General features: G+C 39.6%; 1 long non-coding RNA gene across 6 annotated transcripts in view; it reads right to left on the minus strand.

Moving 5' to 3' along the window:
• The window catches only part of LOC143661257 (uncharacterized), a 313,222-nt gene extending 300,095 nt beyond the window's left edge, over positions 1 to 13,127 (minus strand). For all 6 annotated transcript variants that reach the window (XR_013164467.1, XR_013164466.1, XR_013164469.1 and 3 more), the window contains exon 1: positions 10,882 to 13,127. This is a non-coding gene — a long non-coding RNA (uncharacterized LOC143661257). The remainder of the gene's footprint in view (positions 1 to 10,881) is intronic.
• Positions 13,128 to 14,778: the final 1,651 nt, after the last annotated feature.

Here is a 14,778-nt window from a genome sequence, read left to right on the forward strand (position 1 = left end):
GTTAGAGGGCAGCATCCTAAGAACAGGGGCTCACAGCAGCTGCAGAAGAACTCCTTGTGGAATGAGTGACTGGGTTCACTCATAAATCGGGGTGGTTGCTGGTCACTGGTAGAAACAGCTACAATAAAGGAAAGGAGGGAAAGATTCTGCTTTGAGTGAGGAGCAGCTATGAGCTCAGATTATGATGCTCAGAACAGAACCTGGAGCTCAGTTAAGAAGTCAGGACAGAAAATAAAGAGTAAGGAGGCATAGTTTGAGAAGTTCTTCCTTACTAGAAGGCACAAACACATATTTCACATAAAAGTGCCATTTCTAAGGGAAATCACAACATACATTGTACGAAAAGAATCCCAGCATGCAGATGCCCTGATTATGTCCCTCTTGAAGGTCCCTCTTGTAGTTATTTGGAGCAGGTCATGACATAATCGAGATATAGGTGGGATTCATAAGCCGCATCCTTCTATGCAGCAGGTTTCTCCCCTTCTGTCATGTCTTCTCTCTGTCTCTCGTCACTCTTGCAAATGATTGATACCCTCAAGCAATTGGAAGCAGACATCTCCGACAAACTCCCTTAATTGGTGGCAGTGCTTCCTAAGCTGTAGTATGCAAATGCACCTTGAGGAATATTGCTAAAGTGCAGATTCTGACTCAGTAGGTCTAGGTTGGGGCCTGAGATCTTACTCGTCTATTCTAACATATTCCAGGTGATTCTCACACTGCTGGCCCATGGACCACACTTTGAATAGCAAGGGATTAGGGGTGAGAGGCGTATGTAAAGCATTACCCATCTTGGGCTTTTGCTTTCTAGAAGACTATCTCAGAAAGAGAGACTTTAGCCACAGGAATAAAGTATTGATGGAATTTCAGCTGTCAGGATCGACAGGACAAAAAACCTCCCTTGAATCATGCAAATACCAGAGAAGTAGCTCTGTTTACAGGTCAGGCTATTAATTGGTAATGGCAATTGTGGTATTTGAATCCCACCTATTACACTTACTAGCTATGTGAGTCCATGCTTTGCATTTCATGTCTGTGAGTCTAAGTTTATCTGTAAAATGGGCATAATGCACATAGCTCACAGGATTTTATGAACATCAAATGAAATATCATATATGACATTACCTGGCCTATGTTTGACTCTCAACAAATGTTTATTAATCTCAACCAAAATATTTTCTAGGTACCTCTGTAAGAACAGTACTGGAGCACATTTCGTGGGGTGAGAAAATAATTTTTAAAATGAGGTATGTCTGCTTTTAAGTTGATTAAGCCTCAAGGCTTAGTCTATTTTATCCTGAACCTAATACATTCCCCTTTACAAAAGCAATGCAAATACCTTCCAAGCCAGTGCCTTCAGGGAGAGAGCATAATTTCACCTTTACCTGTTTTTATATTTCTTTACAGTTGCCATGAGAGGTTTTTAATAACCTCCATGGAGTTGAAAGTGATGCAGGTAATTGCCATGAGTAATTTAAGGGCTATTAAAAACCTCTCCTGTGAAATATCTTGTTCAGCAGCGATCAGCAGAAAACATGTAAAGATCATGTGCAATGTAAATTCAAGCTCTTTTTCCAGTTAAGCTGGGGAGAAAATGTAATTACATTACACATATGAAGAGTGCAAATAAAACAGCCCTTCTGGTTTTGATCTTGAGGTGGCTTTAAGAGTTGATGAGACCTATTCTTGAGGTATAACTGTTACTTCTAAATTCTGAGATACTGAGCTATTTGTGTATAACCTGATAGTTCCCTGGAACTTCGGGTATTTGTGTGACGCTGAGACTCAGAGTTAGAGCTGTAAAGGGATGGAAGTCAGCATCAGCTCATACAGAAACCAATAAAAAAATTGAAAAAGGAATCAGACTTCTACTAGAAATATGAATGAAACTGATCTGGATAGGACTAAAGGTAAATCAGAATACAGTTTAAAGGATGATATGATCCTCTATTTTAAAACCTCAAATCCTGTGTGAGACCAAAGGAAGAGGTGTTTATTTGGTGAAAATTTTCTATTTTTGGTAGCACATTATCTAATTTAACTTGTGTGGTCAGTTTATTCAAAAACCATAATTACAAGGAATCTTGGTTAAAGCATGAAATCTTGTTGGTTTGTACATATTAGTGTGATACCCTGATACATCCCAGAGTAATATGGACAGAAAATAAAAAAGTATCTTCAAAGTCCCCTTGGGGGACTGGGGAAAAAGTAAGAAATACTAAACTTCCCCATCTGGGGAATTCCTGATATTCTTGCAACCAGTTCAATAGGCTGAGCCCTCAATCTTGAGGTTCACACCTATGAAACTTATTCCTTCAAAGGAAATGTTAAGCCTACTTATAAATATGCCTAAGAGTCAACCCCAAAGAACCTCTTTTGTTACTCAGATGTGGCCCCTCTCTCTAAGCCAATTCAGGAGGTGAACTCATTGCCCTCCTCCCTACATGAAACTTGAGTCCCAGGGGTATAGATCTCCCTGACAACATGGGACATGAGTCCTGGGGATTCACCCAGACCTGGGATCATGGGCCTGAGAAAGCCTTCTTGACCAAAAGGGGGAAGAGAGAAATAAGACAAAGTTTCAGCAGCTGAGAGAGCTCAAACAGAGTCGAGAGGTTATCCTGGAGATTATTCTTACGCATTATATAGATATCCCTTTTTAGTTTATGGTGTATTGGAAAGGCTGGAGAGAAGTGCCTGAAATTGTGGGACTTTATTCCAGTAGCCTTTATTCTTGAAGACAATTGTCTAACTATATAGCTTTTACAGTTTGACCATGTGGTTATGAAAACCTTGTTGCTGACGCTCCCTTTATCCAGGGTATGGACAAATGAGTAAAAAATAAAGACAATAACAAATAAGTAAATAATATGGGTGGGTTAAGGGTAAAAAAGTTGGGTAGATGCAATACTAGTGGTCAATGAGAGGGAGGGGTAAGGGGTATGGGATGTATGGTTTTTCACTTTTGTCTTTTTATTTATTTTTGTGGAGTGATACAAATGTTCTGAAAATGATCATGGTTATGAATACTCAACTATGTTTTGATACTGTAAGCCATTGAATGTATACTTTGGATGGACTGTATGGTATATGAAGATATCGCAATAAAAATATTTGTAAATAAATAAACTGATGAGATCTATTTCCTTTAGAAAAGGCAGCCTGCTCTCTGGTGAAATTTCCCATTATCTGAATTGGTGATTACTTTTTTTTTCATGCAAACTTCTTGAGGTTATAAATTCTTAGCACTTCTGCGTGCAAAGCTTTAGCCTTGGACCAGCCAGTCTCTCTGTGTAGCCTGGAATAATTCTCTTCGCCTCCCTAGGTGTGAACTTATGCAGTCATGAAAGGAAAAGATTGTATTTTATCCCTTTAAGAGCCTTCCCAGCTCTAAAATTTTTTATCCTAAACACTTTCCACAATCACAAGTCCATTTTCTAAGTATTTTAAGCATCAAAAATACAACCAAGAATTGAAAGTAGGCCAAAATGGAGGAATAATAGTCTTTTCAACAAATAGTCATGGAAAAATTGTAGAGCTATATGCAAAACTTCACCTCACACCATGAACAAAAATTAACTGAAAATGGATCAATGGCCTAAATATAAGAGTCAAAACTATAAAACTCCTGGAAGAAAGCAGAGAGAAACATCTTTAGGAACTTCTCAGAGGCAATGGTTTCTTAGATTTTATGCCAAAAGCATAAACAACAAAAGAAAAAAAATAGATAAGTGAGACTTCACCAAAATTGAATACTTTTTTGCCTCAAAGGATGTTATCACGAAACTGAAAAGACAACCTACAGAATGGCAGAAAATATTTGATAAGGGTTTAATAACCAGAATATATTAAAAAATCCTACAACCCAACAACCAAAAGACAAACAAATGAATTAAAAAGGGGCAAAAGACTTGAATAGGTATTTCTCTAAAAAAGATAAACAAATTGTCAAAAAGCACATGAAAAAATACTTGACTTCATTAGCATTAGGAAATGCAAACCCAAACCACAATGAGATACAATTTCATACCCACTAGAACGGCTACTATTTTTTAATGGAAAATCACAACTGTTGGAGAAGATGTGAGGAAATATGAACTTTCTTACATTGTTGATGGGAATGTAAAATATCAAAGCTACTGTGGAAAATAGTTTGGAAGCTCCTCAAAAAGTTAAACATAATCACCATATCACCTGGCAGTTCCATCTCTAGGTATATACACAAAAGAATTGAAAGCAGGGACTCAAATATTTGCACACTGATGTTCATAGAGGCATTTTTCACAATTACCCAAGGATAGAAGCAACCCAAGTGTCATCAACAGATGAATAGATAAGCAAAATATGGTATATACATACAATGAAATATTATTCAGCTGTAAAAGGGAATGTATTTCTGATACATGTGACAGCATGAATGAAACTTGAAGACATCACCTTGAGTAAAATAAGCCAGACATGAAAGGACAAATGTATGATTTCAATTACACAAAATAATTAAAATAAGCAAATTCAAAGAGTCAGAAACTAGACTACAGGTTACCAGGGGCTGAGACAGGGGTGGAGGATGGAGACCTAATGCTTAATGGATATAAAGTTTCTAACTGAGGAGACGGAAAAGTTTTGGTAGTGGGTGGTGATAATGGTAGCACAACATTGTGAATATAATTAACACCACTGAATTGTATATTTGAAAGTGATTAAAATGGGAAATTTTAAGTTGTATATATGATGCCAAAATAAAAATTTTAAAGTACCATAGAACCATACAACACAGAGTGAACCCTAATGTAAACTATGGACTATAAGTAAGAATATAACTGTAATAATATTGCTTCACCATTTGTAACAAAGGTGCCAAACTAATGCAAAATGTTAATAATAGGGAAAATTGTATGGGAAGAGTATATGTGGGAACTCTGTACCATCAGTATGATTTTTCTGTAAATCTGCAATTTTTCTCATAAAAAAAAAAAATAGGCCAAGAAAGAAAGATGGGACCTACAAAGAGCTTGAGCAGATGCTCTGTGCATTTTATACTTCCCAGAAACTTGCAGGCCTCTGCTCAATCTATTCTTCCTTCATACATCGGTCTAATCAACCTGATTGCCCTATTTACTGGACTTACAACAGATTCAAAGTAGCAGATTAGAAGAAACAAGCAAGAACGTTGACAATATGATAAGTGAAAGTACAAAGGAGAAAGCAGAAGCCTTTGAGAGGGCAAGGCCTTTGTCTGGTTTCCTGCGGTAGACTCAGGGCCAGGTAGAGTATCTGCCTCATAAATGCTGAGTGAATAAATGAAAGCAATGCAGACAAAGAGCAGATACCATTTTTGTTTAAAGTACAGTGGTCTGGGAACATTTTGTGCAGTTACAAATGATACACCTGAAGAGCCTCCTGATGGTTTCACACACAGCAATGAATACTCATGGAGGTGGCTAAGACGCAGCAGAGAACATTTAAATTACGCTCGGTAAGTTTTCATTAAGATGGCAAGAGATGGCTTCTATTTAAATATGTTGGATTGGACATGGGTGTTTATCTCTGTTATCTCCTCATACTTTACGAAAAATGAGAGTAAAGAAGTGTGTGTATTTGTGTATATGTGTGTGTGTGTGTGCGTGTGTGTGTGTGTGATTTCCACAAGGACAGAGAAGAAGGGATCCACAGCTGACATGAGATGTCAGTCAATATTCATAGGCTTCAAAGGCTCAAATGAAAGTATTAGAAATTATAAAGCTGAACGCCAAGGGCCTACAGGAGGGAGCCAATAAGAAGCCAACCAGGTCAGGGCTCAGATCCTTGGAAAGGCTAATAAACCAGAGGCTCCCAGCAAGGGGCATGATGAGCTGGGCTGCCAAAAGGAGCATTAGCTTAGAGTCTGTTGAGACAGTAATTGAATTCTCAGTTTCTTTCCCCCACTCTGTCAGGAGACTAGAGAAAAAGATCGAGAGTCAGTTCAGCCCCAGGATCATGGCAGATACTAGGGAGAGAGACACATCTAAAAACTAGGGCATGAAATGAAAGTCGACCTACAGAATGGGAGGCCCCAGCTGGCCTTGCCTCTCTGAAATCTAAAAACATTGGCACACTGGCAGCTCAAGAGTATAACCCTCTCACCACCATTCTCCCTGGCAGGAAACTGGAGAGTTCTGCTCTGGGGAAATGGAATAGGCCTAGAGAAAAGCTCTCTGAATATTGCCACTCAATTCCCAATAAATGCTGGATCCCCGCCAGCCATGTTACAGGTGACCAACCGTTGTTCTCTCCTGTAAGGGCAGCCAATCAGATCTAATAAAACATTCTTCACTACAAACAGACAAAGAAACCCAACACTGAAAGTAAGTCCCCAATAAGAAAAACCAAGACAAAGCAAATTAACAAAAATCACTTAGAGGAAGAGAAGAAAATGAAGGTATAAGAAGAAAACTTGGAAGTATGGGACACAGCCTTAGAGAGGTAAGAGAAAATAAGCATCCATGGAAAAAGAACAGAATGCCATATATATATAAACACATATATAAATAATATATAAATATTATAACATATAAATATATATGTATATACATTTTAACTTTTTTATTGTATAATATAACATATATACTAAGCAAAGAAAGAGAAAAGCAATAGTTTTCAAAGCACTCTTCAACAAGCAGTTACAGGACAGATCCCAGAGTCTGTTATGGGCAGAATGTCATATATTTATTTTAAGGGGTAGAAAACAGTTTAGAGCTCTTTGAATTTGAAAATACGATATTTAAAATAAAAGACAGCAAAAAGAATTGATAGGAAGTTCGGAATTTAAAGTCAAGAGACTCTTTCAGAAAATAAAACAAAAAGGCATAGAGACAAACAATTGGAGATAAGAGGAAATTTAAGTACCAAACAGTCCAGGAAGTTGAACCACTGAATAATAGAGCTTCAGAAAGAGAACAGAATACAATACAAAGAAGAAATTATTAAAGTAATGATGCACAAAAGATTTCTCCTAACTGAGAGGCATGATCTGAATTGCTCACTGAATGTGCAGCACAATGCATAAGGAAATTCTTATACCAGGTTACACTGCTGTGAAATTCAGAACATCAGGGTTATAAAGAAGATAAATACTGAAATCTTCAGAAAATAAATAACCATTTCACATAGGAAGGATTAGAAGTATGAATGTCAGATCCCCAACAGGCCGATCAAGGCAAGAAGACAATGAAGCAAAGGCTTCAAATTTTGAATGAAAATTTGCAACCCAGAATTCTACATTCAGCCAAATTATCAATTAAGTGTGAAGATAGAATAAAACATATTAAGACCTTCAGTGTCTCAAAAACATTGCTCATGCATGGTTTCTTGAGAAGCTACTGAGGAATGCTGTACTGAAATCAGGGAGAGAGCCAAAGAAGAGAAAGAGGTGGGGTTTAGGAAACAAGAGATACCTCCCGGGAGAGAGACAAATAGAATGGCCAGGAAGACAGCTGGGCAGTAGGCCTAAAGCACAGCCTAGTCACATGGAAGCAGAAGGAAGGAGCATTTTCAAGAACAAAGAAAGCCTGAAGCCTTGGGCTGGGTGCAAAATGATAGTCACTGGGGTTGTGCAATTCTTATTAGATAGATGGAAAAATGATTAATAGAGACATAGACCAATAAGCAGGTGGGAAACATAAGGTATTTATTGACTCTAAGAAGCAAGATATTTTGATCACAAAAGGAAATGTAATTACAAAAAACTAGATGAAAATTGAGCAAACATTTCACACTGATTTAAATGAAAAATTTTGATGTAATCATATTTGGAGAACAGGAGGGAATGCAAGGATGTTGGATTTATATAAAGCTGCTAAACCCTCACCTTCATAAAACAATTCAATAAAGAGTGAAAAAAGTGATAAAATTTGATTAATCAAGAAATAGTATTCAATTCAAAAGAGCATAGAGAGGATGGAACAGGTGGCTGCTGTTTTTTTGTCTTTTGTTTTTGTGTGTGTGTGCTTTTTGACATCCTTCTAACTCTGTTTGATTTAGGTAAAAATATTACTTTGGGAACAATTTAAAATGACATTAAAAATGAACTTTCACATCGTGAATAGCCTGACCCAAGCCAGTAGTTATACTGGATTTTCTCACCTAAAGGGTGGAGCATGCTCCAATTAAATTAGAATGAACATAGCAAGGGCTCTAAGAGAAAAGGCAAAAACAGCAAATCCAAAAGTGACCTGAGCCATCAGCAAAATCCAAGGATCATGTCAAAAGGGATGAAGCAAGAAGCATTGCAAAACCTCTGAGGAATGTGCTTCTTTGTATCAGTTAAGGGCCCCAGGTTTATAATTAAAGGGTTTAAAAATACAAGAATGTTGGAGCAGGACTCAGGCTTGGCCATTGAGAGCCAGGGCTGGCCTCCAGTCTTGCTAGATGGTAATCAGCCCTGTACTTCAGTCTCCCCATGCTCGAATGGGATAACTGAGAAGCAAGTGGTCCTGCATAAGCCCAGTAAGATGTGCCGTCCAGGCAGGTGACAGTGTGGGATTGGGAGGCTGCAACTCAGTGATCATAAAAGTACTCAGGGGGTTAAATCCATCTAAATATTTAAATAGGCAACTGGAGCCCCCAAATTAGATTCCAATTTCCATAGGAATAGGGTCAACCCACATGCACTCAGACCATGATTTCTCTGACCCTGAACTTGGGAATGGTCAAGTTTATAGATGGCAAACATCATTGAAGACCAAAAAAAATGGGCTGGCACAGGAAGTGACCTACAGAATGAAAATAACTAGCACTAGCCAGAAAGAGTCCCTTCAAAATGGTTAAGTTTTATGTTTAGCTTTAATGCTTAAAGCTTCCATTACATGAAATATTCACTTATGTAGAACAGCTCATTCCCTGGTAATATGAGATTAATGAGGCATCACCATCCATAAAAATTACTGAATTGACTCAGATCAATGGTCTGTCCTGCCCAATATTCTGCCTTTTAAAGGACATAAAAGAGTACAAAATTTGGAAATAGAAACATCTTTATTTGGAACCTGCCTCCACAACTGGATGACTTTAAGCAAGTTATTTATTTATTCTCAGCCTCAACTTACTCATCTGTAAAAATATTTCTAATAATACCTTCTCGGTGGTGGTGTGAAAACCCAATGAGACGGTACCCTTAAAAGTATCTTTTAGACATAATGTACTAAATGTATAATAATTAACCTAGGTGAAATGGTGTGAGAAAGCTTTGTGGCTGTTTTCCATTACGGTTTTCTTCTGTATCCTGAAGATTCTCAACTTCTTTTAAGAAATCCAATTTTTGATGTTTCTATGAATTTTTTTTTAAAAACACAGTTATTTTCTAGTACAACAGAGTTTTATTCCCCCTTAACTAGCTACTTCCTTTAAACTTTCTTTCTAGAACTGAATCTAGAAAGGATCTATGGTATAGAGACATACATAACTTTGTGATCCCAACAATTAAAAATTTCATGGAAATTATGCTATAAAAGGTATATATATATATATATATATTTTTTTTTTCAAGAAGAAGGTTTATCTTGAATGTTTTCATAACAAGGAATCCAAAGAACCTGATTTTGTGGACAAGATGACACTATGACTTCATACAGGATGTTTATCCCCAATAAGACAACATAAAAGACTTAACTCTCCCCACAAACAATGCATAAAAACAGGATTTACACTGTGGGGAGCAGGCAAGATATACATTGAACAACTATAGCACAAGACACAAAAACCTGAAGAGCTGGAGCAATAGCTCTATCAAGAGAGATTATGGTCCCCAAGGATGTCAGAAGACCAATACCAAGCCCTTGGGATTAAAACCATGGCTGGGTCAAGAGAGATTATGGTCCCCAAGGATGTCAGAAGACCAATACCAAGCCCTTGGGATTAACCATGGCTGGGTCAAGAGAGATTATGGTCCCCAAGGATGTCAGAAGACCAATACCAAGCCCTTGGGATTAACCATGGCTGGGTCAAGAGAGATTATGGTCCCCAAGGATGTCAGAAGACCAATACCAAGCCCTTGGGATTAACCATGGCTGGGTCAAGAGAGATTATGGTCCCCAAGGATGTCAGAAGACCAATACCAAGCCCTTGGGATTAACCATGGCTGGGGCAAGAGAGATTATGGTCCCGAAGGATGTCAGAAGACCAATCTACCAAACCCTTGGGGTTAAAACTATAGTTGGGGTAAGCATGTGTGCTAGTTTGAAGCTATTGCGTACCACATAAAAGGCCACGTTCTCTTAATGCATCCCTGTGGGCGCAAACCTGTTGTTGGGTGGGACCTTTTGATTAGGCTGTTTCCATGAAGTCCCCTTGCTGGAGTCCTTTATGATAGCATAAAAGACAGATGAAATTCAGAGAGCTCTGAGAAGCTGAGAGAGAAACAGCCAGAGACATTTAGAGATAGTCACTGAAACCAGAACTGAGAGCAAAGGACCCAACGTCACCATGTGGCAGAGGAACCCCAGGTGCCAGCAAAGGTTTCTTCTTCTTGATGCTTTAACTCGGGCATTTTCATGGCCTTAGAACTGTAAATTTGTAAATTAATAAATCCCCATTGAAAAAGCCAACCCATTTCTGGTGTATTGCATTCAGGGTTAGCAAATCAAATCACTGTGTCCTATGCAAAAATAACGGATTCAATGTACAATTGTGTTATTTTGCTATTTACAAAAGTAGATTAGTAAGAACCTATCAAAGACTCACTTTTAGATATTCTTAACATCATCAACAAAAATATTTTCTAAAAACTTCATGAATTTAAACCAATGTAATCACATAGCATATGTGGTGCCTCATTGGGCTTGGTTTCCAGCATCAGATGTATGTCCTACACCATGGTACAGAAACACAGGCAGTCGCTGGGGCACCTACCTCACGCCTTCGAGATACGAGACCCCTCCATCAATGCAGCACAGGGGGTTATTAATGGAATGATGGATGTGCTGCCAATCTTCTGAAATGGAGAGAGTGACAGAAGAATACTCACTCACTGTGGCCTGACATCCCATGTATCCATCAGCTGAGCTTATCTCCACAATACCTTCTCACCCCTGAGCATCCCTGTGGGGGAGAAAACCTTAGACTTAAAAAACAGGTGGTCCTGGGCCAGCTCCTAATTCCTAAACCAGACTCAGCAGGAGAGTGATGAGACTTTTCACCCTATTGACTCTGAGCCAAACTCAGAGGGCTGGTGAGTAAGACCTTTCATTCCAGGGGCTCAGGGATGGACTTAGCGGGCTGGTGAGTTGGAACTTTCACCTCAATGGCCCTGAATTTCACCTCTGATCCTCTTTCTTGGGCTTGGAGAGGAGAAATAGTAGACTAATTAGGGGTTGCGTATGGGATTGGCTTCCAGATGATCTGCAAAGAAGGAGGTGTGAGAGAAGTGATGGGAGAGGAAGAGACTGTTAGAATGGCCAGGAGGGAAGGACAGAGAACATGGAAGAGATTTTCAAAGCAAGTAGCGGGACCAGTTGCCATAGCTTCCTCAGACTGGACTTGAGTGACAAGTCCAGGGCATTCTGTGAAATCCATCTGTGAGAGCCACAGCAAGGAACCACCATAGGCAAAGAAGTTGCAGAAGTGGAGGTTTTATTTGGCTAAGGCTTGAATGCTCTTTAGGGAGTAGGAAATGGATGAGGTTCAGAATGAATAGAGGAGCTTGTCTAGTGTAGCCAAGAGATCAATTGCAGAGAAGGTGTGAGAAGAGTGCTGGAAGAATGGTGGCAGGGGGAAAATGAGGAAACAGGACTGAGCAGGGCCAGGGATCACTATCCTCAGCCAGCTGATGGGGAAATTTTACAAACCCAACAGAAAGCAAGGAGAGAAAAGACTGAACAGCAAAGGAGAGAGAGAAAAAGATACTGTGAGCCAGGAGTACTGGAGGATGGGAAGAAGAACCAGTTAGGTGTAGAGATTTCTTGTGAGCCTCTTTGCCTATTTGAAAGGATTTATGCGCCCTACAAAAGCCATGTTTTAATCTATCATGTGGAGGCAGCCCTTTAAGTCCTATTCAGTACTGTAGTTTGGAAACTTGATTAGATTATCTCCACAGAGCTGTGACGCTCCCTATTATGGGTATTAACTTTTGATAAGAGGGAGATGTGACTCCACCCATTCCAGGTGGGTCTTGATTAATTTACAGGAATCCTTTAAAAGAAGAAACATTTTGGAATCTTGAGATTCTGAGAGAGCAGAGAAGGATGACAGAGGGATTGAGAACCATGAAAGCCCATGGAGCCAGAGACTTTTGGAGATGAAGAAGGAAAATGCCCTCAGGGGACCTTCATGAAACAAGAAGCCTGGAGAGAAAGCAAGCAGACATAGCCATGGTCACCATGTGCCTTTCCAGTTGAGAGAAAAATCCTGAAGTTCATCGGCTTTTGTTGAGTGAAGATAACCTCTTCTTCATGCCTTAATTTGGACATCTGCATAGACTTGCTTTAATTGGGACAATTTCATGACCTTAGGTCTATAAACTTGTAACTTAATACATTCCCTCTTTTTGAAAAGCCATTCCTTTTCTGGTAAATAGCATTCCAGCTGATCTTTGAGTCTCCGTGTGACCTTCATTGAGTCACGACCACTCTAAGCCTCCTGTGTTCTCTGGTAAATACAGAGGCTTATGTCCCACTTCCTAGAGTCGCTGTAATTGTCAGTATGAACCCACTGGTGCATAGTAGGAGGGGCCCCTACTACTATGACAGGGGCCCTGTGCCCGGCACAAAACGGGAGTGTTTTGACTTTCTGCTTTTCTACCAGGCCTTTGACTTCTGGCCCAAGCCCAAATGTGCAGGGGCAGGGGGCTAGCTGAATTTCCTTTAAGATGAATCCTAAGGCAGCATCATGCCTGATAAAGAGGACTGCATTCCAGCCACTGCCCTGAACTCATAGGTCTCTGGAGGACAGGCTGGAGTAGGGAGTAGCAGGCCCAGAGGAAAGAGGAGGGAGGGGGAAACCTGTCTGCATTTAACCCTTTAGTGACCCAAGGAGGCATCCCCTAATCCTTGACCACTATAGTCTCCAGGCTTTGTCACATGGGATGAAGCAGTTGACTTCTGGGTCTATTACCTGCCACCCGACTCACAGGTACTGGGGGCTGAGGAGCTTTCATCTCATGCAGGGCCTGGCAGCTTGCAGGTGGGGATGCCAGCATCTGCCTAGAGAACTGGGTGCTGTGTGAAAGATTATTTGGGTATGAGTCTATATCAGGAAAATTAATTCTCTGAAGAAAGAGCAAATTCCTACTGCCAATGGAGGAATTTTAAGGTGGGAGAGATTGAGCAAAATGAAGACTGAAAAGAAAACATCATATTCAGTGATTGGAAGATGGTAGTGGCTCCTTAAGAGCCCACTGTAGAGAAGAAATCTGATCATAAAGGAAAGAAGTAGAATGGGGAGAAAATGTAGATGACTCGAGTCTTATGTGATGTTCAGTTGGAAGCACCAGGCAGGGAGAAGTTTTTCAGTATATTAAACATTACTGAAGAAGAGTCTGGAAAACGTGGCAGTGTCAGACATAGGAAAGGAGGGAAAACTAATGGAGTAAACACCCAGTAAAGGTTTGGAAGAGGAGTGAGATGAAAACATGAGGGGAAGAGAAGGGCTTGACTGAGAGGGACCCTTTCTCCTCTGACCCAGAAGTGAAGATGTGAAGTCCCGTGGGGAAGGAACTGTTCTTCCAATGGACAAGGGGTTGACGTCTTGTGTTGTCAGTAAGAGGGCAGGAGGGGGGAAGCAACAAAAGGGGCAAATTTACAACAGCTGCCACAAGGTCTGAAATAATTGAAAATATGGCCCAGTCAAAGGAACAAACCAATAGTTCAAATGAGATACAGGAGCTGAGACAACTAATGCTGAATATGCGAACAGAAATGGAAAACCTCTTCAAAAACGAAATCGATAAATTGAGGGAGGACATGAAGAAGACATGGGCTGAACATAAAGAAGAAATAGAAAAACTGAAAAAACAAATCACAGAACTTATGGAAGTGAAGGACAAACTAGAAAAGATAGAAAAAACAATGGATACCTACAATGATAGATTCAAAGAGACAGAAGATAGAATTAGTGATTTGGAGGATGGAACATCTGAATTCCAAAAACAAACAGAAACTATCGGGAAAAGAATGGAAAAATTTGAACAGGGTATCAGGGTACTCAAGGACAATATGAACCGCACAAATATACGTGTTGTGGGTGTCCCAGAAGGAGAAGAGAAGGGAAAAGGAGGAGAAAAACTAATGGAAGAAATTTTCACTGAAAATTTCCCAACTCTTATGAAAGACCTAAAATTACAGATCCAAGAAGTGCAGCGCACCCCAAAGAGATTAGACCCAAATAGGCGTTCTCCAAGACACTTACTAGTTAGAATGTCAGAGGTCAAAGAGAAAGAGAGGATCTTGAAAGCGGCAAGAGAAAAACAATCCATCACATACAAGGGAAACCCAATAAGACTATGTGTAGATTTCTCAGCAGAAACCATGGAGGCTAGAAGACAGTGGGATGATATATTTAAATTACTAAAAGAGAAAAACTGCCAACCAAGACTCCTATATCCAGCAAAATTGTCCTTCAAAAATGAGGGAGAAATTAAAACATTCTCAGACAAAAAGTCACTGAGAGAATTTGTGACCAAGAGACCAGCTCTGCAAGAAATACTAAAGGGAGCACTAGAGTCAGAACCGAAAAGACAGAAGAGAGAGGTATGGAGAAGAGTGTAGAAAGAAGGAAAGTCAGATATGATATATATATAATACAAAAGGCAAA

The sequence above is a fragment of the Tamandua tetradactyla genome, chromosome 17, assembly GCF_023851605.1.
Source record: "Tamandua tetradactyla isolate mTamTet1 chromosome 17, mTamTet1.pri, whole genome shotgun sequence".
In the NCBI taxonomy this organism is placed as follows: Eukaryota; Metazoa; Chordata; class Mammalia; order Pilosa; family Myrmecophagidae; genus Tamandua; species Tamandua tetradactyla.